Source organism: Triturus cristatus, chromosome 2_1 (genome assembly GCF_964204655.1).
Source record: "Triturus cristatus chromosome 2_1, aTriCri1.1, whole genome shotgun sequence".
Lineage (NCBI taxonomy): Eukaryota > Metazoa > Chordata > Amphibia > Caudata > Salamandridae > Triturus > Triturus cristatus.
Window position 1 is genome coordinate 500,545,882 of NC_140581.1, and position 26,454 is coordinate 500,572,335.

Below are 26,454 nucleotides of genomic sequence, written 5' to 3' on the forward strand. Positions count from 1 at the left end.
GAGGTTTCATAATGTCTCACTTATTAACATAACTTTTATTTCAATAAAGATGTCCATTATTATACATGAGACTCCAGAGTGGGTAAAGGGAGCAAAGAGTCCCCTTATTACGAAGAGAGAGTGGGGCTGCCCCACCATTTTACCAACCACCATCCCTATGCCCTTCACACACACCCACCCCGCTCCTGACTCCCCTGTTACAGCCAGAGCTGCCAACTTTGAACCTTGGGGACCAGGTTTGAGTCTCAGCATTGCTAAACACCCTGTGATTCTGGGCAGCTCACTTAATCTGCTCTGGCATAAAAAAAAAATGAACATGATCTTGTGTAATGTACCTGGTGCTCATGAGAAGCGCTGCAATACCTTTGGGTCGTGATAGTGCTATATAAACAAACTGCAAAAAATAAATGCTCACACGACAAGCACGGTGCTTTCCTTTCACAGATGAAACAGACTCTGAAGCTTTCCCATTTTTAAAGGTAAAAGGAAATAATCCTGCATCTTGAATTCGGACATTACCACCATCCGTGCAAGAGGTGCAGGGAAAGGGCCTCAGTGTTTAGGCCTGTGTCCTGGCTTGATAACATAACATGCATTTATAAAGCACACATTCACCCAGAAGGGTATTTTTGCGCTTAATATTATATGTTTATTGTTACCCACCTCACTGGTACTAATTTTATCGACCTCAGAAGGATGAAAGGCTAAGTGGGCCCGGCAGGATGTCAACGTGTGATCATAAGGTCAAACACAGGGCCCTGCAATGGACGCATTAGTCCACTAAACCACCAGACCCGATATGTCACTAGAGAAAATAAAATTAGTGGCACTTTTGGGTGTTTGTTCAACTATTATTGGATTTCTAAATCCACTGAAGAATAAACAAACTTAATCCGCCAGATAGCATTTGACTAGTATCCAAGAGGCCAGGACAGTGTTTCCAACTCTACGTGACTGAGCCTGGGCGTCCTTGCTAGGTGTGACATGAAATGCTGGGTGGTTGCAGTAACTCGCTCGCCCCCATCTCAATGATGTGCAGCTCTCCACTTCTAGATTTACTGTCTTTTCAACTTAACACTCCTTCCCTTCGCTGTGAGACTAGCGCTTGCTTTCCAACTGTGTGAGTGTGAAGATTTGCATTTGAGAGTGCATGACCATGCACTGCATAATTAGACTTGCACTTGAAATATATATTGCTCAGTATGTTGCACTGATTGCAGTGCAGGTTCTGTCCGTGCAGACCAACCTTAGTGATTTATGGAGAAGGCGGGGCAAGCAGTTACCTTCCCAGGACAAGTAGATTTGTGTAACATTTTGTCCCCTGGCCAAGTAGATTTTTGAAACATTTCCACACCTTAAGCTGTCTGATAAAGATATTCTCTATTCGTGTCAGAGGATAAACTGGACAATGACCCCAAAGTTCTGCTCCGTAAAGAGCAGCAGGTCTAGCCTGGACCTTGTACATTTCTAGCACTGGACTAAGTGTTTTCAAGGAACAGTTCCTATAAAGTTTTAATATACCCCCCCCCCCGTTGTTTGGGTGGATTTCAGCCCTGCTTCATTTATTTGGGCGCCCCAATCCATTTTTTCTGTCAGGGTCAAACCCAAATAATCAAAAAATTTCACTCTCTCAAGAGGTCTACCATCCAGCGAGGGGTTGGTGCGAGAAGATCTACCTACGTTAAAAGCCATATACTTCGATTTTAAGAGGTTGATTTCCAGGCCCCGGTGCTTGCAGAAATCGCTGAAGTTGTCAAGGGTCCTCTGCAAACCCATTGGGGATTTTGCGAGGAGAAGCGTATCATCCGCAAACATCAGGGCCGGAATACTTCACTTCGCTAACCTGGGGGCATCGATGTTCTTCCCTTTGTTCAGCAAATCTATTAACCCATTGATATAGAGGGAAAAAAGGGTTGGAGCCAGGATACATCCCTGTCGAACCCCTCTTTCCACGGGCAAAGGGGCAGAGAGTTCTCCATTCTTCCCATATCTAATATGGACATAATTGCCCTCATGAAGATGTTCTAACTGATGGCATAAATAATCGGGAACTCCCATGTCTCTTAAGGTTGCCCAAAGATTATCCCTTGGAACCAGGTCAAAGGCAGATTTCAAGTCTACAAAAATAAGGCAGAGACTGCCTCCCTCGATGGTGACTGATTTCCAATGTAACATCTGCAACCTAAAGAGTTGATAGATCGTGGATGTCTTGGACCGAAACCCGGCTTGGAGTGGTGTTAGAATCTCGTGTTCCTCCATCCAGCTTTGGAGGCGCCCCAATAAGATTCGGGCAAAAAATTTCTGCCCGACGTCGATGAGGCTGATTGGGCGGTAATTAATGGGCAAGAGTGGGGATCCCTTTTTAAAGATCGGTATTACTTCTGCTCCCGCCCAGGTGGTGGGAAGTGCCATACCTAATAATACTGCATTAAACAACGTGGTTAAGTACAGTGCCCAGATCGTGGGTTCCGATCGATACAAATCTTCAGGGATCCTATCCAGACCTGCTGCTTTTGCAGGTAAAATCTTCCCTAGTGCATCGGTGGTTTCTCTTACTGGGATTAAAGGAGCAGCATCATTATCCGTACCTATGTATCCCATTGGCCTAACAATTCTCTCAACCCCTCCATTTTCTCTTCTATAGAGGAATTCAAAATGTGCCCTCCAGACAGTTTCATCTATGTTTGGTTCTATGGCTGGTTTACCAGCCTTGGTATCATTGTTTATAATATTCAAGAAGGACCTCGGATCATGATTTTTTAATGCGCTTCCGAGGTCTTCCCATTTTTGGGCTTCCCGGTGGTTTTTAGCTTTAATTATAATACTTTTATAAGTGGCTCTAGCTAACTTAGTTTTAGCATTATCGCAATTTTTAATGGCCCATATTAGTTGAGTTTTGGCTGCACGGCAGATAGCATTGAACCATTTGTGTTTATACATTTTTGAGGCTCTCTAGGTTTTATTCTGGAAAAAGAAAGTGGCCAAATTATCAACCAAAAGCTGATGATTTTGTGAGATCTTATGGAGGGAGTTTGATGTTCCCAAATCCTCTGTTATTCGAGAAATGGTTAAAAGATGGGGAACTATTTGGTGGTAAAGTTGGGCCCTTTTATCTTGGGATTGAGAAAACTCAGCCCAACGAACTCTTCTCCCACCATTAGTTTGTATCAGGCTTTGCACTCGTAAATGGGAATCAACCTGGGGCACAGCAACGCATGGTGATACCAATTCTAGTATAAGAGCGTCATGGTCGCTGTCATGTCGCGGGATAATTTTAAAGTCGAGCACCTTGTGCCAGGACCACATATCCAGCAACATATAATCGATAATTGAGGTGTGGGCTGGTCTATTATAGGTGTGGTTTCCCGGGCTGTCTGTTCTAGTGCGACCATTACATGCTCTTAATGAAAAGTTCAAGGTAAGGGCCTGGATCTGAAGCACTAATGGGGTCCATGCCTTTGCTGGCGGGATATTAGGTTCGGGGATTGACCAATATTGGTCCTCCTCCTTGAATTGGTCCCCGTCCAAACCAGCAAGCGGTTCGAATTGGCAGTTAAAATCACCGCCAATAATTATACCCCATTGCGTTGGAAAGTTTACAAGTAGGGTTTTAAGTTGTTCTAGAGTAGTGGACTCCTGACCCCGGGGAGTTGGACGGGAATAAAGGTTTATGAGAAGGATGTTTTGTTTTAGGTGAGTTGTTAAAAGTACACAGAGAATATCACAGGAAGAACTCTCTGTAAGTTTAGCCTTACAACCTAGATGAACTCCTACCCATGTTGACAGTCCACCTGAGGGTCTACCTCTCCCACCGTGTGTCGCTAGAGTGTTAAAAACGGCAAACCCCTGTCTATTCAAGTCCTCTCTGGACCATGTTTCCTGGAACATGCAGATATTGTGCTGGTTTATGAAGAGACCCCAATCGGGGTTCTCCAGTTTAGATGTTAATTTGGCTATGTTCCAGGAAAGTATTTTCAGGGATGGGGTATGCCCTGCGGCAGCATATGTAGGAGGTTTAGAGATTATGCTGTCTAGGGAGGGTTCAGCTATTATGTTTGAATGCATACCAGCAGAAGGATTCTCTTTATTCATTAAACCTTCATCCTCCTGAATCGTTTTATCCTTGGGTCGATTTCTCACCCCAGTCTCAATAGGTTACGCTATTGCCTTAGGGGATATTTGAGGGTCGCCCCTAGTGATGATCCCATTTGTCTTTGTGATACATATACAGGGTTGGGCTTTAACTTGTGAAGGGGCTACTGGTTTCATTAGTCAATCAACTGCCTCAAGGGGACTGAACCTATTGTTCACCGGAATGTTGAATAATAATGGAGTTGTTTGTGCCTGTATGGGTATGAGAGGTTGGATGTTCTGAGTCGATACGTGCTTTAAGTAATAAGTTCCTCTAACCTTTTGTGGGGGTTGGTGCGAAGGGTAGAAATAACCCAGAGGCAAAATATTGACAGGGCTCCCAGATCTAACAAAGGGGTGGTCTAAGAGATAATTGACGATCCCCCTACTCCTGAAGTTAATGATATCACAGTCACCAGGGATGTCTTTGAGTCTCCAACCTACCCATCCCACCCTGCGAGTCATAATAATATTGTTTGTATCTCTGTTCAGGAACTGCTTATTACTAGTTAGCCAATGGATACATTTGTTTTTCAGCTCGTAATGAGTTTACCTTATACCTTGTTTTAGTTCCGGGACCCCAGCCAGAATGACAACATAGGGAATTGAAGCTGGGGGTAGGTTTATACATGGGAGGGTTGACATAACCTGATGGTATCCCCCCTCTTGCCTGCCTATATGTCTGCCCCCAATACCAGTGGTTGGGTTTTCTAAAGGCCCTACCATCCCTCCTTAATTCAGTACTCCTTGGCCGGGGTCTTGATCCTGCATGGTGCAACCTTTCTTTGCCCCGTCCAGATTACGCTGCAGCCTTCCCTCCTTCTCCTGATTAGATTGTATTGTTTCATTGGAAGTAGCAGTATTGGCTTCTCTAGGCAGGAGATGGGCTCTTAATTGTGGTGATACGTTGGCAGGTACCTTTTCTTTAAGAATTACCTCAGCCCTATTGGCCCAGAATTCTACTAATGTTGCAAGACTGTCAACTCGATCCTCTAGAATTTTCAATTCATCTTTTACAACAGTCCTGATTTGCACCTGCAAGTCTACAATCAAGTCCATGATCCACGCTGGCTGGTCTGGATCTCCAATCTTTGTAGGGCTATTACCCTTGCTCCTTACAAGAGTCGGGGACACTGGAGCAGGGGTTTTTCTCTTTTTGGGCCCTCTTGATGTGATGGGTTTTGCTTTCCCCGTTTTTTGGCGGGCCCCTCCTGGATGGATATCATCCGACCTGCATTCTACGGCATTTCCTATGTCGCTTAGTACTGGTTCCTGTTCCATTGCGAGGGGCGAGTCAATTGCATCAAGGGGGCTTAATGGTACAGCAAGATTAGGTGTAAGTGAAAGTCGCCTTTTCGTTAATTCTATCTCATTTGCGACTACACCAATGGCTCTCTGTAACATGAGGTCTATGGATAGCTGTTTAACTGAAGAGTCCGGCTGTGCATTACATTGATGAAGGTACTCTTGTAGGTGATGTAATCCAGGAGTCATAGGTGTAGTTAAGTAGATTTATTCATTGTAAGTAGGATGGTAAAGAAGGCCCCACCGGGAGCAGCATCCAGCTGCTCAGCCCATCTCACTCAAACTGACCACACTTCAAACCATGCATCCACGAACATTCCGATGACATCACACACACAGGCTGAGCAGCAGGGAGAAGGAGAAGACCAGAATACAACACATCTCCCTCCTTTAAACAACGAAAACAAAAGATACAAGAGAAAATAACACAGTAAGTCATGATAAGGTCAGGATTACAAATAAGCAATGACGAGAATGTATGAATAAATTTACATAACATTTTGAAATAACATTACAGCACATTATAAGAACTCAAACCACGGTGAATATTTTAAAATGGTATGATTCATTGTATCACACCACATAACAAAACACCCTCACACTAAATTCAAAAGAAAGATAGGATGACACCTCTCATACAAAAGATGAAGAGCGGCACAATTTCACCTAACACAACCCAATGCAAAAACAATACATGACAATACAATCCAACACTTTAATGTAAAACCTCACACAACCACACATCCCACAATAACCAATGTAAAACCACATATGACCATACGAATCAACCATTCAACTGACTCACTAAACATCACCTAACCACCATCCCTCATCCAAACCAAAAATACCCTAAATATCACAAATCATGCCAGTTGGCCAGACCAGCACAAAAAGTGATAAACAGGAAAGCCGAACTAAGAGAAATGGCGCCCCTCAGAATAACAAGGACAGAAATATATCATTTCATGAACTAAACACACACAACATTGGGAATAGGACTCCTCAAAACACTCAATGACAATTTTAAACATATGCCAAAGCATAACACAACTTTAAAAAGGTACTAGACCCCCAGCGCACAGGGTTCGCGACTCCCTGAAACGCACGCCCAGGCAACACACACTTTAAGGGGTACATGACTCCCCAGCGCTCACAGGACAACTGACTCCTAGAACGCACGCCTAGACAACACATTATATACACACTTTAAAAGGGTATTTAACCCTCGAAACCAATGCCTAGGCAACACACACTTTAAGGGGTACATGACTCCCCAGCGCTCACCTGATACATGACTTCCTGAAACGCACGCCTAGACAACACATAATACACTTTAAAAAGGGTATTTGACCCTCAAAACCAATGCCTAGGCCACACCACTTTAAGGGGTACATGACTCCCCAGCACTCACCGGATACATGACTTCCTGAAACGCACGCCTACACTAAACATATGACACACTTTAAAGGTCATTTAACACTTGAAACCAACGCCTAGGCCAAACTACTTTAAGGGGTACATGACTCCCCAGCGCTCACGGGATACTTGACTCCCTGAAACGCACGCCTAGACTAACTTTAAAATACTTTAAAAGGGTATTTGACCCCCGAAACCAATGCCTAGGTAAAATCACTTTAAAAGGGGTACATGACTCCCCAACGCTCACGGGTACATGACACCCAGAACGCGCTCCTAGGCAACACAATACACTTTAAAAAGAGTATTTGACCCCTAAAACCAACGCCTTTAAGGGGTTCATAACAGACTTTAAAGAGTAGCTGACACTCCAAAATAAAACGAAAACTTAGTGACCAGATATATGCAAATACTCACGCTAACCAATTAAACCAAGCGCGAACATCATGGTAATAAGATATTAAACAATGCCAGTGTTATTACACATCTGCTCTCACGCATATTCAGAAAATATTCAACATGTAAAACGCTGAGATTGCCAATGCCAAGAATATTAGGTGATTGATCAAACACTGTAAAAACTTAAGCATAAGGTGATCAATAACATTAAACATTACTGTAAGTTTTGTACAATAACCATAACATAATAAACTAAAATAACAGAACGTAGTCACCGTTGTCGTCTCTGGAAAAATGCTTGACTAAAATCCCATTAGAACAGATGTTGAAACAGAACTGGGAAGGATCCATCAAAATCCACAAGGTGGCAGTGTTGCCAAAACTTTGATAATGAAACTGTTTCACACAAGGGCAATGGATAAGTTAATTGTGTCGCGATCTCCTAGATAAAACCAACTTAAACGTCACATATTGAATCAATTTCTTTTGCAGCAAAACATTGAGGTTGAAGTACGACAGATCGGTGCAGCACTCATTACCGTACAGATTGTTCAGTGGGCATACTACGCAGCTCACACGGTTTGGCACACACAGGTGGTGCTGATTACGTCAACCTTCCTGAATGAAGTTCTAGATACCAGTCTTGAAGTATGTGTGTCTTGAATTCGCATCGATAGTTTTTTTTTTTTTAAATGTAGATGAAAAAAAAAATGGCTGCCAGAAGCGTCATCACGCAACGTGCATCTTAGCGTCGACGGGTGACTGCACCAACTACGTCAGGTGGACAACTCAAACAATTCGCCACACAAAGGTGCACGCTCCAAAAGCAGAACGGTAGACTGCACGCGTGCCAGAACTCGCTTCACAGGTAACTGCCTTTAGAAATTCAAATGGTGCGGTTAAGACGATGTCACAGCAATTAGGACAATATTTCTTCGTAAATGTCATGCAAATCCTTGGAATTGGAGCACACAACATCGGGGCTCACACAAACTGATCTTTGCTACATGTGAAACTTCAAATTAACGCAGACTGCAGTTTGACCACTTCAAATTGTGCCACACAAGTTCACACAGAGATCCGTTTATCACATTGACATCAGGGTAATTAACACAGACTGCAGTTTAACGACTTCAAATTGTGCCTCACAAGTTGACACAGAGGTCTGCATATTACATTTCCATCAGGGTGCTTCAGGTTCGAAATTTAACCCCCGATCCAAAATTTCAAAAATTCTTCACTACTTGTAAATGTTGGGGGTTTCAAAGTGAAAACAGTCAGTTCCTTTCAAAAGCCAAATGTTATTTGTAGGTAGGCACACACAGGATGGTTGTCTGCACACACAGGATGGTTGTCTTCACATCGACATATTTTAAATGCCTGAAACTTTTAAAAGGTAGGCTGATGTAGGCTGGCTGTAGTTAGGCTTATTACTATGTAGGTTGCTTGTAGGCAGATCAAGACATTCAACCACACAATGTCCAACGCCCCAAAACGTACCTTAGTAGGCTGTCAGTTGTAAAAGACACCGGTGGGGCATCCAAGGCGTGGATTAGCTTTGTTTTCAGGCTCAGCTTGCTTCACTTAGGCGCAGTTTCATCAGTTCCTTAGGTTTTCGCGTGGTTCTTTACTTCCAATCATCGCCACTGTTACATTGATGAAGGTACTCTTGTAGGTGATGTAATCCAGGAGTCATAGGTGTAGTTAAGTAGATTTATTCATTGTAAGTAGGATGGTAAAGAAGGCCCCACCGGGAGCAGCATCCAGCTGCTCAGCCCATCTCACTCAAACTGACCACACTTCAAACCATGCATCCACGAACATTCCGATGACATCACACACACAGGCTGAGCAGCAGGGAGAAGGAGAAGACCAGAATACAACACAGGGGCAACATTTGGCTTTCCCGCCCCCACTCGCCTACCCATGATATCAGTTTGGTGGTCATGAACAGAGGACCTTAAATCACTGACCTTGTTAAGGATCACAGGAACAGTCCTTATCTTGGTCCAGGAATTGGGGAGTAGCACAGGCCAGCCTCCACCGGGCGCAGACGGGCCCGCCCTTGGCCCGTGCTTTGCCCGGGCAAACCTGCGCGCGTCTCGCGCCGCGGGAGCCTCCGTGAATCTTTATGGGCGCCTCCTGGCGCTCAGATGACGTTGACAGGAGCGGGACGGCGCTAAGGACCCTGGGAGCGGTAGTCTCCCTCGCAGCAAAACACTGTGTCCAGTCCAGTCCTTGCCCCCAAGCAGCAACTCAGCGGGAAACGGGCAAATTATGGAATGGGCGTCCCTCGCCGCGGGAGCCCCCGTGAATCTTTATGGGTGCCTCCTGGCGCTCAGATGACGTTGACAGGAGCGCGACGGCGCTAAGGACCCTGGAAGCGGTAGTCCTCCTCGCAGCAAAACACTGTGTCCGGTCCGGTCCTTGCCCCCAAGCAGCAACTCAGCGGGAAACGGGCAAGTTATGGAATGGGCGTATTCAACCCATGCTCCATCGCAGTCATCGGCAAATTGCACCTAGGTCCCTGTCTACTGTGACCATTCACTATCATCGGCACTTTGTGCTTTTTGGCGCTATTTCTACTTACATTTTTTAAACTTAATATCTCTGGTTCCCCTTATTGGATTTTTGTCATTTTCGTGTCATTTTGTTTATTACATTTTCTCTCTGATTCAGTTTGGGGTTTTTATTATTTTGTTTTTCAACTTCATTACTGATTTGGTACTGCCCAAACATTGCCCTAAGGTAAGCAGGTCGACTATGTGCCATAGCTACTGGCGGGTTGTACTTTGAGGGTTCCCCCTGACAAAAAGAGGTGTGACAGATGACCACGCAGGCCCCGCGGGGCGACCCCATGGCTCATAATCTCAGCTTGTGTTTGCTTCGTTGTCCTACATTATCTTGTTAATAGTCTGTGTGCTCCATGTCTTTGCGCAGTTGCTTGAAGCTTGAAAAATAAAAATAAACAAGAACAAACATTTTGGAAAAATGTATAAAACGCCCTTTCAGTTAGTGAATGAAACCCCATTCTTTTAAATTGTTTACTGTATAGCATGCCCTACTTTATTTTTTTGTAGTTTTATATAGCGCGGATGCGACCTGAAGTTATTGGAGCGCTGTACATGAACGCACATATGTTCACAATAATTTTTTAGGCACCAGAAGATTAAGTGATTTTCCCAGAATCACAAGCTATTCAGGGGCATAACACAGACCCGTGCATCCCCTGCAGCACAGGTTTCCTCCAGCCCTTCTGGGCCCCCAAAAGGCTTCAGAGGGACCCCATTCCACCCACGCCAATGAATTTCTGTGAGACATAGGAGACTCACAGGCCCCCGGCCTCTTCACATTTTGAAGGGGCCCAAGGGTGTGATTACTTCTTGAGGTGGGTAGTCACCTTCATAATCCAATTTCTTGCACCCACACACTATCACCATGTTCTAAGCCCACGTTGCAGTCATATTTAATTTGTACATACTTCATTAGTGAAGGGAAGGGCACCAGCCCAGTCCTAGGGTTTTTCTTCTTCAGTCAGTATATTTTGGAGATTCTAGTCTTTCGTTACTTCAGATGAATCAATTGACTGACACCCCTTTTGACAAAGATTTGTGAACTTTATAAACTAAGTGGGGGTTTCTGTCATAGAGCGACATGAGAATAACTTGTTTTGATAAGAATGCGTAGAGCCACAGTTCATAGCACACTAAAATAACAAGTGCTGTATTCCACAATGTATTTGCGTCTTTCGCTTTTGTTTCTCGCGTGTATTGCATTCTGTCCAGTTACTTCTGAAACTCCACTCCGGGTTTTGTCATTTATCGCACGCTCTGTGCAGATCTTGCTCAATGTTTCTTCCTTGTTTTTCACGCGTGCTGTGTTGCTGCTCTTTTATTTCCTTGTTCAGAGATTGTCAATTCGATTCCAGGAAACAATCGTTCAGAAGTCCTGTATTGCGCCTTATGTTTTTTGTTTTGTTTTTTAAATACTGCCACGGAGATTTCAGAAGTCGCAGCACACACGCCCTTTCTCCTAGCGTCGAGCGCAAGTAAACCGTGAGTATCTGCGGGCGCTAAACATATTCGTGAAAGTTATGTGCGCGAGCCAGGCTGCATTCATTCTTTCTCTGTTTAAATATAATAGTAACCGCGAGCTGTTTCTCTTTCCCTTTTCTATGCATATTGTTTTATTTCTGATTCTGACACTCCCTTCCCTGCTTGCGTACTGCCTGCCCCGTTTGTGGTTCATCCTATCCAACCCTGTTTCCTCCCACTTCTTTGCCCACATATGCAAACATCTTATCTCTTGGAATGGAATGTAACTCTTGGAAACTGAAGGGATTCTGTGAAAATCCATGCGCACAGAGAGTTACTGTGGGGTGGGGTTTCTCCTTGGTTTTCACTTTCGTTTTGCAAATGGCATGCCTCACATTAGGTCTCGATAAAGAAAACTTTAGCTTTTTTTGCTTCTGTAACACAAGTCACTTCAGTGTCGGATGTTTCTAACCTAAGGACACTAACACAGCACTAAACCCTAGAGACATTAACCTACCACCTTTTAAGTTCTAGCAGCATTAAAACCCAGCAAAGCATTCTAAATTCATTATCCCATCGCATTACTAAGTTGAGAGGGTCAAAAGAAATAGAGTTGGTGAGAGAAGAGGAAGTGGAGCTGGTTTGAATAGAAGGCTTGATAGGAAGAATGAAAAGAAGAGGGGAAGAGGAAAAGTAGAGTCATGTAAATGAGGATATGAGATGACATAAGAGAGGCAGCTGTAAAGGAGATATCAGAACGCAGGGTAGATTATATCAGGGTGTCAGACAATTCAGCTAGCAGTTAAATAATAAAGTTTTTAGTTTCTTGAGAAAAGTTTAAGGGCGGTCTTGGCATCTAATTTCTGTTGAAATCAAATTCCAGAGTGACTGTGCAGCGCTGGAGAAGGACTGTGAAGAGGCAGCATTTTCAGGCAGTTAGATTCCAGCCTCAGTAAATCTTCTGAGATGTTTATTTCCATCTGACATTTTTAGGTCGGGCCAAGGCAGCGCATGCGCTGTCTGGAAGACCTGTTGTAATTGGTATGGGGAGTGTAATCCCGCCTGCCGATTGCCATTGGCTAACTCTTCCTTTGCTCTTGTTTCCTAGCTCCTAACTAGTCTCTGCAGGCCATACGACAGTTCCCTTGAAGGCTAAGGCGCACCGGCCAACTAGTTTCCCTACGCTTTCAGGGCTTATCTATTGTTTAGCAGAACTCTTTTTGCTCTCCTGCTCTTCCCTACACGCCCAGCTTGTGTCTTAGGTTCCCCTGCTCTCGCTACCAAATCTCCCCGTACGGTGCGCTCCCCCACCACCTCACGCCACGCTGCTTGCCCACCTCTATTAGCGATTTTCTTTGTGTTAATATTTCTTCGTCTCTTTCATGCAACCACGCACATCAAAAAGGGTATCCATTCACTCGGCCACACAAAAGGTATCAAAGCGTAATAGAAATCTTGTAACACCACACACAACTCCTACACAAACGTAAAATCCGGCAGTACCCTCATCCAACGCTATTTCCTTTGCTAAGAAGTGTCAGAAAAAAATCACTGCTCGTGCACACATCCTCTCCTTAAATAATAAGGCACCATCACTGACCTTGACCACGGGCTGTGCTGCCGGTGCCTCTTACTGATGAAGCCCCCTCTGTAGTGCCAGAGATGGGACATCACTAGCTACAGTACCCAAGTGGGCACTGGTCACTACGGGCAGCGTGAACCAGCAATATGCAGCCTATTTGTAGCCTGGACAGCTTGGGGTCAAGCGGCCCACCTGTAGTTGGACCACAACTTCGGTAAAGGATGGATCATTGATTCCGGGGTGTACTTGTTTACTTCAGAGAATAGGGCCTTTTCCAGGGCGGGTCATACCTCTAACCAATCACTGGGCACTAGTTTGTTAGTTTGACTTAAACTGCCAGTTTGGGTCAGTATAACTACGTTTATTGGATTCCTTTTCCCTGTAGGGTATAGATGAAAAAGAGACAGAAGCAGTCAGATTGTAGTAGGTGTCGGGGAAGGGGGAGGTAAGGCATGTTTCCACCTCCCATTCTTCCCAGATTTTTGGCTTATATTGGAATGAACGGTGAAAAAAAAAGCCTTAATCCTTCCATACTGTTAAGTGTAGGTGATTGTGTGTCATAGCTGGAATATCATGTTTTGGCAGGAGACTGTTATGAAAAATTGGTGTTCTTTTAGCTTTCTCACTTTTAAAAGTCACCCCCCCAAATATGTTAATGGATTCATTCAACAGCGCAGGCTTCAAAAGGTCTGAATTCTACAAGCATAGTTGCAGAACTGGATACTCACCGTGGTGTAATTCACCCTCTTTGTACCTGCATTTGTTATATTTATCCCTTGACCTTGTTCAAATAGCATTCCTATATCCAGTTAACTGGAGGGATCCAGGGCCCCTTATGATCTGTTGAACGCTGTGAGTGCACTTTGATTTACAGAAAAAATAAACCCCCCAAAAGTTTTTACACTGAGGAATAATACATGGGTGTAGGACTGGTCACTTTTTGGCTAAAGTCCCTAAACTTTTTGCTTTCCCTCTAGACCTTTTACTGACATAGTGTTGCCAATTTAGATGCTCTGGACACTTTGTCACTGCTAAACCTTCTCAAAGTGTAAGTGTTCCCTGTATAAAGTAATGGTAATTGGTTGTCCATGATTGGTATGTTTGCCTTACTAAGTGAAGTCCCTAGTAAAGTGCACTATATGTGCCAGGGCTGGTAATGCAACTGCTACTAGCGGGCCTGCAGCACTATTTGTGCCACCCACACAAGTAGCCTTAAAAAGGGAACTTAGGCTTGTCATTGCAGTGCCTGCATGCAGTTTGTTAAACTGCCATGTCATTCTGTCAAGTGCATTCACTTGCCAGACCTTACCCTTCCCTTTCTGTGTACATCAGACACCCCTATGGTAGGTCTAGGGTACCCCCTGGACAGGGTGCAGTGCATGTGAAAGGCAGGACAAGTACTAAGGTGTGTGTCATGTCCTGACAGTGAAATTATCTCCATTTCGTTTTTCACTGTTAAAAGGCCATCTTGCCCTAGGATAGAATGAGAAGGCTGTATAATATGTTTTCCAGCCTATCTTCCTAAAAGCTTAAGATGGAAAGGTTAAGTTTAGTAGGCCTGAACTCACAATGTAACATCTTTTTATGTAGGTGGTTTTTGCATTGTGTGTTCATAAGCCACTTTTTTAGAAGTGGCAGAGTTTTTGTGCTCTAACATTTCTGTGTGTCTCTGCCTGGCTGTGGATTGACTGTCTGGATTTGAAAGCGATAGGATCTGGGGAATGTCTTGACCCAGGGGAGGAGGTGAGACAGCAACAGGCTGACCTGCTTCTGCAGTGTTGGGGGAGGAGAAGCCCTCAGAGGTGAAGAGGCCTGGTCGCTGCTATAAAACAATTGTCTCATCTCCTGCTGAGTGATTGAGAATCCCCACTAATCAAGGATGAAAGGTGTCAGTGGCAGGTAGGCACCCAGAACCAGCGGCGTAGCTGGGGAGGGGGCGAACGGGGCGGTCCGCCCCAGGCGGCACTATTTTGGGGGCGGCGGCCGCGCGGCACTGGTGGCCCTTGACGGCGACCTTTATCATTTATTTGGACACTCACAGACACTACTGTCAGTCACTACAGTAGTGTCAGTGTCCCCAAATAAATTATAAAAGCCGCCGCCACGGGCCACCAGTGCCGCGCGGCCTCCGTGTGAAGTGCAAGCGCACTTGCGCTTGTATATGCTGCCTGCAGCGCACGCACCAGTGGTGCGGTGCGTGACGTACCGCGTTTGTGGTTGTGGGTCCCGTCTCAGGGCCCTCAATCTTGTAGCACGCAAAAGCGCTACCAATGATGGCCCTGGGCATAATATTTGGCCAGTCCTCGCGCTGGAAAAGAACGTAGCAGTGATGCGTCACGCGCTCCACCTCCACCACCACACGCTCTCGTGACGTGAGGAGTCGAGTCTGGGGCAGTGGCAGTGCAGGGCGATTTGCTGCAGGCTGCAGCAGAACCAACCACCGCTATGGTAGAGACCCTGGAGTACTGGAACCTTAGGACGGTAAGAGCTACAAGGGAAGGAAAGGATCTTTGGTGAGTGGCAGGGCAGTGGGCACAAGACAAGTCCTGCATAAAATGGGTGCAACCTCTTGCACCCAACCAGACGCACTGCTGCATGCCGTCTACTGGCCGTTAAGTATATTTTAATTTCATTCATTTAATCATTTTAAACACATTTACTCTTCTTTAAACCTCTTTTCCATTTCTTTGTATGCAAATCCACGCTCGGTATGTTTTGCCTTTTTTCCAAACTTCTGATATTAACACTGTGCCTCTCCGGACCTCTTGTGAAAATACGAGTAATGCAAGGTTCATCACAAGCAGTGTTTTATTCAATAAAGTCCCAATGCATTTTGGGCTGCAAAGCGCCCTTCGTCAGGGGTCACTATAAACAATCATAAGAAACAATCACCCATTAGTATTCTAGTCTTGAACTCACATGTTATATTTGATTTAGCAACATAAACTCCTGTTCCAAATTAAACACCATGTTAAATCTCCATGTTAAATCTGTTATTCCTGATTTACTTTCCCCATGGTGTGCTCTTCAATCAGCAGCTATTTTAATTATTGCGCCAAACACTCCACCCAAACAAGTCACAGTTTTCTATCTTATCACCCTCCCTACATATATGACCATCATTCAATTCACAACCTTCCAAACTTCGTTTTTATCAACCTCTCCCTCTGCATCCCTTCTGTACCGTCTAAATCACCACCCACTTATACAAACATTTTAAACCCTTCACATTACTTAATAATAAACTTTTTTATTTTCCATTGCTTCTTTCATTCATTCAACATCTTAACTCTTCTCATACCTGCTGTGTGAATTAAAATCATTCCGTCCTTCCCATCGTTTCCAAACTGTGACCTTTACCTCAATCTCCCTTTCACTTATCAACATTCTCTGAATGAAATTAAAATATACGTAAGGGCCAGTAGACGGCATGCAGCAGTGTGTCTGGTTGGGTGCAAGAGGTTGCACCCATTTCATGAAGTAATTGTTTGTTTTAGTGGCATTTGGGCATGCCACTCACCATTCAGCACGCATCCTAGGAATACGGAGATTACAATAAGAAATATGTGGAGTGCATCCCACCCCTATGTCACAAGACAAGTCCTACATAGCTGCCAAGGTTTCAGATTCCTATGTGTGACATTTTCATTACTTCAGTGTAGTTAGGAGGGACATTTCAATGACGTTGAGTGACACTTTCTCTTCAGTAAAATAAAGCAACGAAGTCAAGGGAAACATAAATACCAGCAATTACACCCATTTTATATGTTCTAGAGATCGTGCACTCAGATTAAGTTAATTTGATTGTGTTTCACATTGTGACACTCACTGACAACTTGAAGTGGTTTGTTGTTATTTTTACTTACTCTTTCTGTTCTTTCAGCCTGAGCCAGGTTGGGCAGCGTGACTGGGTCATTGGCGACACCAAGGCAGCTCTAGCTGGCTGCTACAGCCAGTGACCCCCGCTGCAATTTCAGCCCTCTGTCCTCTAGTTCTGCCGCTGCAAAACCGGACCTGACTCGTCGTGTAGAATGGTCCGTGCCTGTCACTGTCCCAGCCACCAGGCTTTGATAATTTGCTGCCGGCTGCGGGCCATTATATTTATTATTACGCCCCACGGTGCGGGCGGTCCAGTCAGCCCGGCCAGGTGCGAGCGGCCATTATAGATATCATTAAGCTCTTCAGTGCAGGCGGCCCGGTTGGGGCAGGCCAGGTGCAAGCCAGCCCCGGGCCCCCCGAGGACCATGATTAATGCCGCCAAGCACTCAGCAGCCGGCTAACTGCCCCGCCCGCACGCTTCTGCAGCAGGACGTAACATCACTTCCACTCGTTGTGTTAGGGCCACAAAGTGTGTTGCACAACCTGACTGGGGCAGGCCCCGACAGGCTGTCTCTTGGTAGCTAATTGGGCCCTACCACTGACTGGGCCATGACGTCATGCTGTCTGACTTACAAAGCGCAGCGGGAAATCAATTAACAATTGACACACATTGTATCTGACTGTGAGCCTGCTCAGCTTCTGGGAGCATCACAAGCCTATGGGACTCAGGAGTAGCCCACGCTGGCCACAGAGGCGCACTGCCACCTGCCACACTCTTTGCAGTGGCGCTCTACTGTTTGTGACAGTGACAGCTGAGACATGCATTATGCTTGAAATTGCATTTCAGTGCGGTGATGCGGAGCACCACACTGAACTGCCTTAGTCTAACACCTAATGCGTGGTACTTGGCAGGACTGGTCCTATAAAAAGAAGTGAGGGGACTAACCAAGTTGGGCAGTCAGCAAATGACATCATGACACGTGCCATCCATAGCTGAAGCTTTCAGATTGCTATGTGTGACATGTTCATAATTTCAGTGTGGTTATGAATGATATTTGACACTTTCTTGAGAGCAAAAATCAAGCAAAGAAGATGAGGGAACATAAATATCAGAAATTAGAGCAATGAGAAACTCTTAGAAGATCTAAAACTGCTGCAAACGCCTGCTGCAGCTGACTATAATTAAAATAACAGCTACGGACACTGCTAAGAATTAACACCAAAAAGAGCAAGGACCTGCAGTTAGGCTGTAGAACTACTGGAGCGAAGCTGTGCAATAAAGCCACTAACAATACAACACAACAGTTTATTAGAGTACACATATTCTTTACTGGACCCCACCAATGTAGAAGGGGTATTGCTGGGTGCACATGAGTCATTCAGAGTTGTAGTGGCATGAGCCTCACCAGAACCTACCCTGATGTCCTGGCATAAATATCTTTAGTGAGACACAGCGAGTGACAAGTTACACCCCAAGTGTAAATACACCAGACCACACTTCAGGCAAAGATTGTCATTTTTTTTCTGCCCATGGCACAGAAGCAGCTTGGTCTTTAGTCGGGTATTCAGTCCACCCTGCATTGCTGTTTAAAGCCTACAGCACAGCAAGTGTCGAAAGACCCCTAAATCCAACACCCCACCTTCAGACCAGATACACACAGGTAAGTGCAAACGTAGTCTGTCTCGAGTGACCGTCACGATGCACGCTGATGAGAGTACCTGTCTGTGAACATGTGGCATTGCAGCTGTTTGGAGAGAGCTCAAATAATAAACCAGGAGAGAAGACTCATTAAACTCCATTCTGCTCTCTCTGTCCCACATGGGGCCTGGGTGTGAGAGGCCCTAACACAAATCTCAATTGCCTCATGCCTATGCCAAAAATTCATTAGAGTCAGCTGACTCACGCACTCCGTCCGCCGCAGTGAGCATGTACGTGATAGCATGATTGCCTCGGGAGAGCCTGTGAGACACACATAGCGGTCACAGTCAGGCAGGTTGACAAATATGTTTAAAAGTATTTTAAAAATTCACACCAGTATAATTAAGCGAGTGGCCCCGGGGTGCTGTGCGCTGCCCTCTACAACTGCGAGTTCAGATAGTTAACACCTACTTGCACTAGTTAATAGACCAATGCAAAACTAGCATTCCAATGATACATGTGAGAAATATTTGTGCCCAAAATTTGACTGTGAGGTGAGATCTAAAATTCGAGTCCGAGACTTAACCTCACACAATCACAGGACTGCGGATGCCATGGGCTTTAATCCGAGGGATAGCCACAAGCTCTAGCTACGCCTCTGCCCAGAACTGGTTTGAACAGGGGTCAGTGCCCCCGAAGCACAAAGACTTCAAAGCCATTGAGGGGTATAACTATGAGAACTGAAGCCCCTGTACTTTGAAGAATGGCTTGATCAAGTGTGAACAAGACTGGAGCTACTTTGTGGTCAAGAGGACCTTTGCCAAAGAAGAAACAACTGAAGAGACTGAAGGATATGACTGACCCTTGCTGTGTGATCTGGGGCTGGCCTGCCATTTGCTGTTTCAACCAAGGAAAAGCTAAAGGGACTTTGCTGTGTGCTGTGTCCCCCTGCTTGAAGGACTTTGCTGTGTGCTGTGTCCTGAAGTAACTATCCCCAAGGGCCTGAGGTGTGCTGGCTCCCGGTTTGGAAACACAGGAACATAAAAGTTTCCAGGAGAGTCTCAGCGGCACTGTGGGAGCGTGCCTGTTGCAGTCTGAGACCCTCGTAAGAACTGCCTGTGATCGTGGGCACCTGGTGTCCAAGTGAGTCTCAGTGACTCTGTGTGCGTGTGCTTTGTGCAGCACTGAGACTTTCAGGAGGATCGGTCTGTGATCGGGGGCACCTGGAAGCCAAGCAAGGATCAGCGACGCTGTGTGTCTGTGCTTTGTCCAACCTGAACCTCATTGTGAGGATTGTCCAGTGATCGTGTGCAACGGAATCCATGTGAGTCTCATCACCGCTGTGTGCGGGTGCGTTGTGCACCGGGAGACTTTCGTGAGGATTCGCTGTGTTGTTGTGTGCACTGGAGTAAAGTGAGTCTCAGCGACGCTGTGTGTGTGATCTTCCTGCAGCCTGAGACCTGTATGTGGAGTGTCCAGTGATCGTGCACCCGGAGTGAAGGAAGACTCAGCGACGCTGTGTGCGTGTGCTTTGTGACAGCCTAAGATCTTCGTAAGTGAAGCGGCCTGGACTGGCAGTCCCAGAGGAGCTGTGTTGCTGGCCAGAGCTGCCGTTGCCATTTCACAAAGCTGCTTGGAGGCCTAGCCGCTGGACGAGGAGAGGAGAGTGGGTTCGAGCCCCCCAGGTAACGTTTGTAGACTCCTGGGGAACGGCGAGGACTCGGAGGGAGACGCTCTCAGCCTCTCTCTCGTGTTGGCAGCGTGAGACTCTGCTTTGGCTCGTATTGCAGCCCGTATTGCCCTAAGGGAGTGGGGGTACTGGGGCCGGAGTGTGAAGCTGCACTTTGGAATTACATCGTACTGTGTTGGGGGCAACTGTGAGAGGCTGACTGAAGGTCAGAAGAGAAGGCGGAGAGACCGCCTAAGGCCTGGTGATCGGGCCTGAGTGTACTACATAGTATTCCATTTCTGAGAGCGGAGTACCTGACTGACGTATTACACATTGCAACATTTCTGTATAACGAACTACTTGATTGTCGTATGACGCATTGCTTTATTCCTGCATAACGAACTACCTGATTAGCATATTGCGCATTGCATTATTCCTGCATCCCGAATTACCTGATTAGTGTATACGCATTGCCTCATTATTGCAGAACAACATATCTTGTGATTGGATTACGCATTGCATTGTTTTACCTCACAAAGAACCTGATTGTTGCGTTACGCATTGCATTCTTTTCATTGCAGAGTGTCTGATTGCTACGTTACGCATTACAGTATTGCAAAAGTACCTGATTCTAGCATTACGAACTGTATGACATGTGATTAGGAGTACAGGAGAATGTTTAGAAGTGCTTATTGACATCGCCAGAACTTGCAAGGGCTGGCTGGCCTAACAACCGGCCAGGAGAAATATTACACAACCTCATATGTTGGTTGTATATCGTGTGGTCTTATCGTATATCTTTTTACATAGAGTTTATACTCGTTTTATAAAACTCGTGTGGAGTCTATTTGTGGTGTCATCATTGGATTATTGTGAGCGTGGTTGCGAATACTTTACACATTTGCCTTGAAGATAAGCCTGGCTGCTCGTGCCAAGCTACAGAGGGGGTGAGCGGGGCTATCTAACAAGGTGACCTTCCTTTCCCTGACGTTGGAACGCGGGACGCTACTTGGCGTAAGGTACCTACCCCAGGCAACCAGGGATCCCGGGTCTAACAATGGGCATGGCATTGCTTCCTGTGATCTCACTTATTATGAGATCACTACCTGTAACATTATTGTAAATTGCATTTGCTAATTAATACCCCATCTATTTTTTTAATTAAATGCCTTGCTCCCAATGAAACCTGTGCTCTCAAATCTCCCAATTTTTCCACTTACAAAACCCATTCCCCCACTCTGCCATATAGTCTCTCTGATCACAAGTGGAATGTAAAAAATCATTTTATATCTGTTTTACTTAATGTAAAGCACTTTTTTACAACAGAATACATATATGTACATTAATATCGCTTTAAGCCCACTATTTAGCGAGATACAGCACGCATTTTCTGCATATCAATTGAGCTCCAAAATGGCTGAAAGGGATATTGTTTTTAAACAGATGTGGAACGTGGCAGTGTGCCTTTATCCTTTGTTTACAGCGTAAACAGATTATGCTGTTAACACAGGTTTGTGTTCTGCTGATATTCTTTATATCCAGCTTCAAGGTACAAGAAGTGACAAATATGCAGTTAATTAGGCACAGAAGGTTTAATAACGTGAACAATTTCTGGCTTTCCTCAGATAAGAGATTTAAAGCTGATCCCCTATGGAGCCTTTCTCACAAATAAATGGGCGGCTACCAGTGGGAAGGGGTTTTAAAAATACATTGTGACCAGATTATACGCATACATTTAGCTGGTGCAAGCAGTCTGCGTGGCTGGAGCAGAAGGTGGCACCTCTAAGCTTCTAGGTAATTACTTGCCCTCTCACTGGCACCAAAGTGGTTGGAGGCTGCCTGCCACACACTCGGTTCCATGCCATTGTAGCCATAGCGTCTGGAATGCATGCCTACTGGCTTCTGCACAATTGTGTATCTGGTAGTGCTGGCCTTCAAAATAGCGGCCACAAAATCAGTTTTCAAAATAAGAGTTAATTTGTTTTTTGATATATGTGTTTCACTTGTGACCCTGGGTCGCTTTGTGGGTTTATAGACCCTTGCATAATTTATGATAAATAATAGAATTTACTAGGACATGGAGTTGCTTCTTTCCTACGCAGGTGCCCAAATATGGGGTACGGCTCGGAGTCACGTGCCTTTGTTGTCCAGTCGTAATTCCTGCCTAATAACCTCTATAGGTACACTTGTGCAGTGGTGAGCCGGGAGTGAGAGGCTGCTGATGCGGGCGCACTCGCAAGATACCTGGCAAACTTGAACTCGATGTAGGTTTCTCTCCTGGGTGCTGAAAGAAACTACGTGCATTTACAAATGTGATTAGATAATATTGGAATAGGAAGATGCCTGGTGGGTGTCTGTATTGGGCTAACTAATGCAGTGTATCTCTCCTTAAAAAAACCACACTCACGCAAAAGGTTGAGCCGTATTAAAAAGTTAATACCGGCTTCCTTCTGCCATGAACATAGGGTGGATTTTTTACATGCAAGCGGTTTGCCTCTCATTGAAAGCACTAGGTTTCTCTTGACAATTTGTTTTTATTTGCTATCTGCCCCAGAGGCAGCGTTTGTTCCGCAAAGCAGCGCCTAGCAGGTTGTACACTACTCATCACCATGTATTTCCGCTAATTGGATGTGACAGGGGCCACTCCCCTCTGGTCCGTGTTGCCACATTGCCACGCCCCTGTGGTCCACATGGCTATATTGGAATCGGTCCAAATCTGTTTTTAATTGTTCCTTATAATGTTTTGATAAGATTATCGCCTTTCGCTGTTGTATAGGTTAATGCAAATTTTTGAATCAAGGCTTATAAAATGATACAGCAATGACATCAAAAGCGTATAAAACGGCAAGGTAGGATTTGTGAATTAAGGCTTATAAAATAATACAGTGATGAAATCAAAAATGTATGATAAAATCGATCAATAGATTTTGAGGAGCATGCCTGGGCATGTCTGGGCATGTCTTGTTTTAGGGTTGTTTATGGAGCTCTGTAAGCCGGATATAGGGAATGTAGCTACGAATTAAAATGATATTTTGTAAGTTTCATATCATCACATTATTGAAAAGAATGATAATGCGTTTTAGAGAAAATTGATTTTATTAAATGTAAAAACAAGCTCGACAAAGATTTATTTTGAGACAATATTTGCAATTTAATTGAAAACTTCTTTTACATAATAGAGAATCAGATTTTTACGTAATTACAGTTTCATTATGTGGAATTACAAACACTTGACAACATTTAGTGACAATAGAAAAAAGAAATTCCAGCTTATAGTTGATTAATGAGGTAGCGGTAGTTATCAAATACATTATGCACCGTTGCATATAAAGCCCAGTATCCACCTCAAACATAAAATCTGCAGAAGTTACATAGAAAAGGAATCACATCTTATTTTTGATACCCAATAATAATTACTGATAGCTATAATACATTTATAAAATATAGAAAACACATATTCAAGCTTATAGTTGAATAATGAGGTAGCCGTAGTTATTAAATACAATATGTACCATGGCATAAAAATCACAGCATCAACACCGAAAAAAAATGAGGTACATAAAAATCAATTATTATCATCACCCAGTAATACGTGGTATGGCCACCAGGTATAAAATCCTACAAATCCTACAAAACTACAGGGGATGATAAAGATGAGGTAGTTACATACCAATAGATTGTTTTGCTATCCAGTAATAAACACAGATCTCTATTATAAATCGCGGGTGCTAAACAGATAACCAAGGCAATCTTGTGAATGTTTTTTTTGTATTTTGGTGGGAGTGCTTGTAGTTATGGGTTCATGTGCATTATCATCGCTAACTTGGAGGTCATGTATGGGTGCTCTTTGAGGGGCATGTGGTAATGGTGATGCGGGGGGTAAAGAAATAACAAAAGGGGCGACTACGTTGCTTTTTTAAATCTTCTAAATAGATACGATGACCACCATGTCCTAGCACAGATGCCGGAATGCTTCAGTTCTGCTAGGCTCTGCAAGAAGGAGTCCCAACTTTATTATTGACAAAGGAGTGTGTTTGTGTGGCGCCTCTGACCATGTCGTGCAGGTTTGAACCACGTATAACATTACCTGTATGAAGAAGTTCCCCCTTATCATTCCAGAAAGCTATGTCTTAATTATGATGAATTTTCTTAGGTAGTAATTGGGCTTTCTTTTTGTGCCGGGGGTTAACATTATCAAGGATTTAATTAACTAGATTAACAGCTGTGATACTGGTTCTCTGGCGGGAGAAACAGGTGGCTCTTGACTTTCAGGCATGAGTAAAGTCAGGCCCTCTTTTTCCATTTTACCATGATGGACAAAGTTCAGATACGTTTGAAGAATAGTGGTATAAAGATTAGCCTTTTAGTGCACAGGTAAATCACTTTGCTGAAGAATTTCTCTCATCTCGGCGTCCCAACAGATCCATGGCTGATTTTCTAATGTCAGCATTGGGGCTTGAGGGGCTCCGCATTCTGTCTAGCTGATGTTTAGGAACGAGATACATTTTTTCAATGTATGCCATCACCGGCGGCACAGCAGGCCTGAGAGAAACGGAATAGCAAAGCTTAGCAGTGATCCTATGAAGCCCCCAGACTGCTTGACAAGACTTTTTTTTTGTTTTAATAGAGATCTTTTTATTGCTAAATTTTTTAACAAGATTACTTTTCTTTTTAAGGACTCAGATTTGCTGAGAACTCAAAGGGACGTTGCCCTTCAAGGTATTTAGGGCTATCTCCAATATCACTGCTACTAAATCTTCAGACGCTGAGCATAGAAGAGCTTTCCTTTGTTGTGGGGATGATGAGACCAACAGTCTTCAAAGAGATAGATTGCGTGCTACCCTGTTGGACATGTCATGAGGGGGATGACGCTCTAAACTGGTGTGATGCTTTCCATTTAGCTTCTTTTTATAGCCGGGAGGACTTTTTTAGAGTATAAGCCACAGGAAGATCCGGTGGCTAAAGCCCCGTCCTCAATCTGTAATCCTCTGGCGTGCCAGCGTTTAAATCTACAAAAAGATACCCATGGGGTCTCTGAGTGGCATCCTCAAAGGCTTCTAGAAAGAAACTAGGGTGACCCCGGTACATCTGTCTGGCTAGAGTAATTATTTGAAGTTTGTCTCTGGGGTTTTTGAAAAGCCCCATGTACCTGGTGTTCAGAGCGATGGTTCGTGAGCTCTTACCTTGGCAGAACACGTTCTGCACAATGTATAAAATGCTAAGATTCCGATGGTGAACATACTGAGTAAAAGCTTTTTCAGTTTCATCCCTGTCACAAGCAGAGGGCAATAGATCATCTACAATTGACATATTAACACTAGAGGGTGGAAATAAAATGTCATCATTTAAGGTGGCGGGGAGGCCCTCGACAAATTTGAGGTGTGGAAACTTTCGTGAGAGTTCTTGATAGAGCTGCTGCCAACAGGAATAGGGCTACATGGGTGGTTGGGTCATCATTTGATGAGCATTTTCCAAAAGTTTTTTTTACAAAGTAACTTTTACCAGAATTGGAAGGACCTGCGAGGATGCATGAGAATGGATGCTGTATTATAATATCCATACTTTAAACACCCTCTAATAAACTATAAACCCCAGAGCAGAAAGCCTTTTCTCGCTAGCGCCGTGCTTACACAGAGGATGGATGACTCTTAAAAGCCGTAGGGCAGAGTTTTGTAGTCATCTTTAAGAATGAGCTTATCGGGGGCGTGTCCAGCCAAGATGGACGTGTGGACGTGATCCACGACGGCTCCGCTGCCAGAAAGTTAGTAAATGCAGACACCACCGCGCTTAAGACTCCAAAAGTAGGGAAATATACCTGGCATCATGCAGAAACAATTCCAGTGTCTCCGGAGGCATCAGGATTCGAGTGTGGACCGGCGGATGGTGAGTGGCTGAGTGCACCATGGAAGGTAGCCGTTCTGGCCGGAGCTTTAACCGGGGCTGAATGCAGAGAGCTACAACGGGTGGAGAGCTGATATATTGGGGCCAACAAGAGAGACTCCAACCTGGAGCGTCCGCTCCTGCAGGATCGTGAAAGGGGAGCGATATTCAGCAGCCCGGTGGGCAGCAGCAGCGCGGGGCAGAGGACGCGACGGCCATCATTTTCCTGCAGCGTAGCGAGGAACTAAGAGACAAGCGGTTCGCACTCCAGAGAACGGAGATACCCGTCGAGTGGAGGCCATAATAGCTACTTTGTGTGCAGCCAAATAGAGAGGGTCTTCTCCTCTTTTTGGGCTAAAACTATACCATTAACCCCTGAGGTGAATCATGAACTGGCAGTGCCTGACCCCAAAATGGCGCCGCAGTGGACGACAGGCCTAAGGCAGACTCTGAGATCTCGTGCTCGGCGGCTAATCAATGCTAGCAGCGGGGCTCATCTTACCAGCCTCGGTGGGCATTCAATGGGAGCACTCAGTACTTTATAACCCTAGCCAATTCAGGGAGCTTCAGACAGCAATCC

General features: G+C 44.8%; 1 protein-coding gene and 1 long non-coding RNA gene across 5 annotated transcripts in view; one reads left to right on the forward strand and one right to left on the reverse strand.

Moving 5' to 3' along the window:
- The window catches only part of LOC146865548 (uncharacterized), a 107,395-nt gene extending 99,472 nt beyond the window's left edge, over positions 1–7,923 (reverse strand). The window contains exon 1 of the long non-coding RNA XR_014976652.1: positions 7,791–7,923. This is a non-coding gene — a long non-coding RNA (uncharacterized LOC146865548). The remainder of the gene's footprint in view (positions 1–7,790) is intronic.
- Positions 7,924–11,102: 3,179 nt separating this feature from the next.
- The window catches only part of LOC146865549 (baculoviral IAP repeat-containing protein 1-like), an 851,823-nt gene continuing 836,471 nt past the window's right edge, over positions 11,103–26,454 (forward strand). For all 4 annotated transcript variants that reach the window (XM_085632363.1, XM_085632364.1, XM_085632365.1 and 1 more), the window contains exon 1: positions 11,103–11,306. The gene's annotated coding sequence lies outside the window, so the exon portion shown is untranslated. The remainder of the gene's footprint in view (positions 11,307–26,454) is intronic.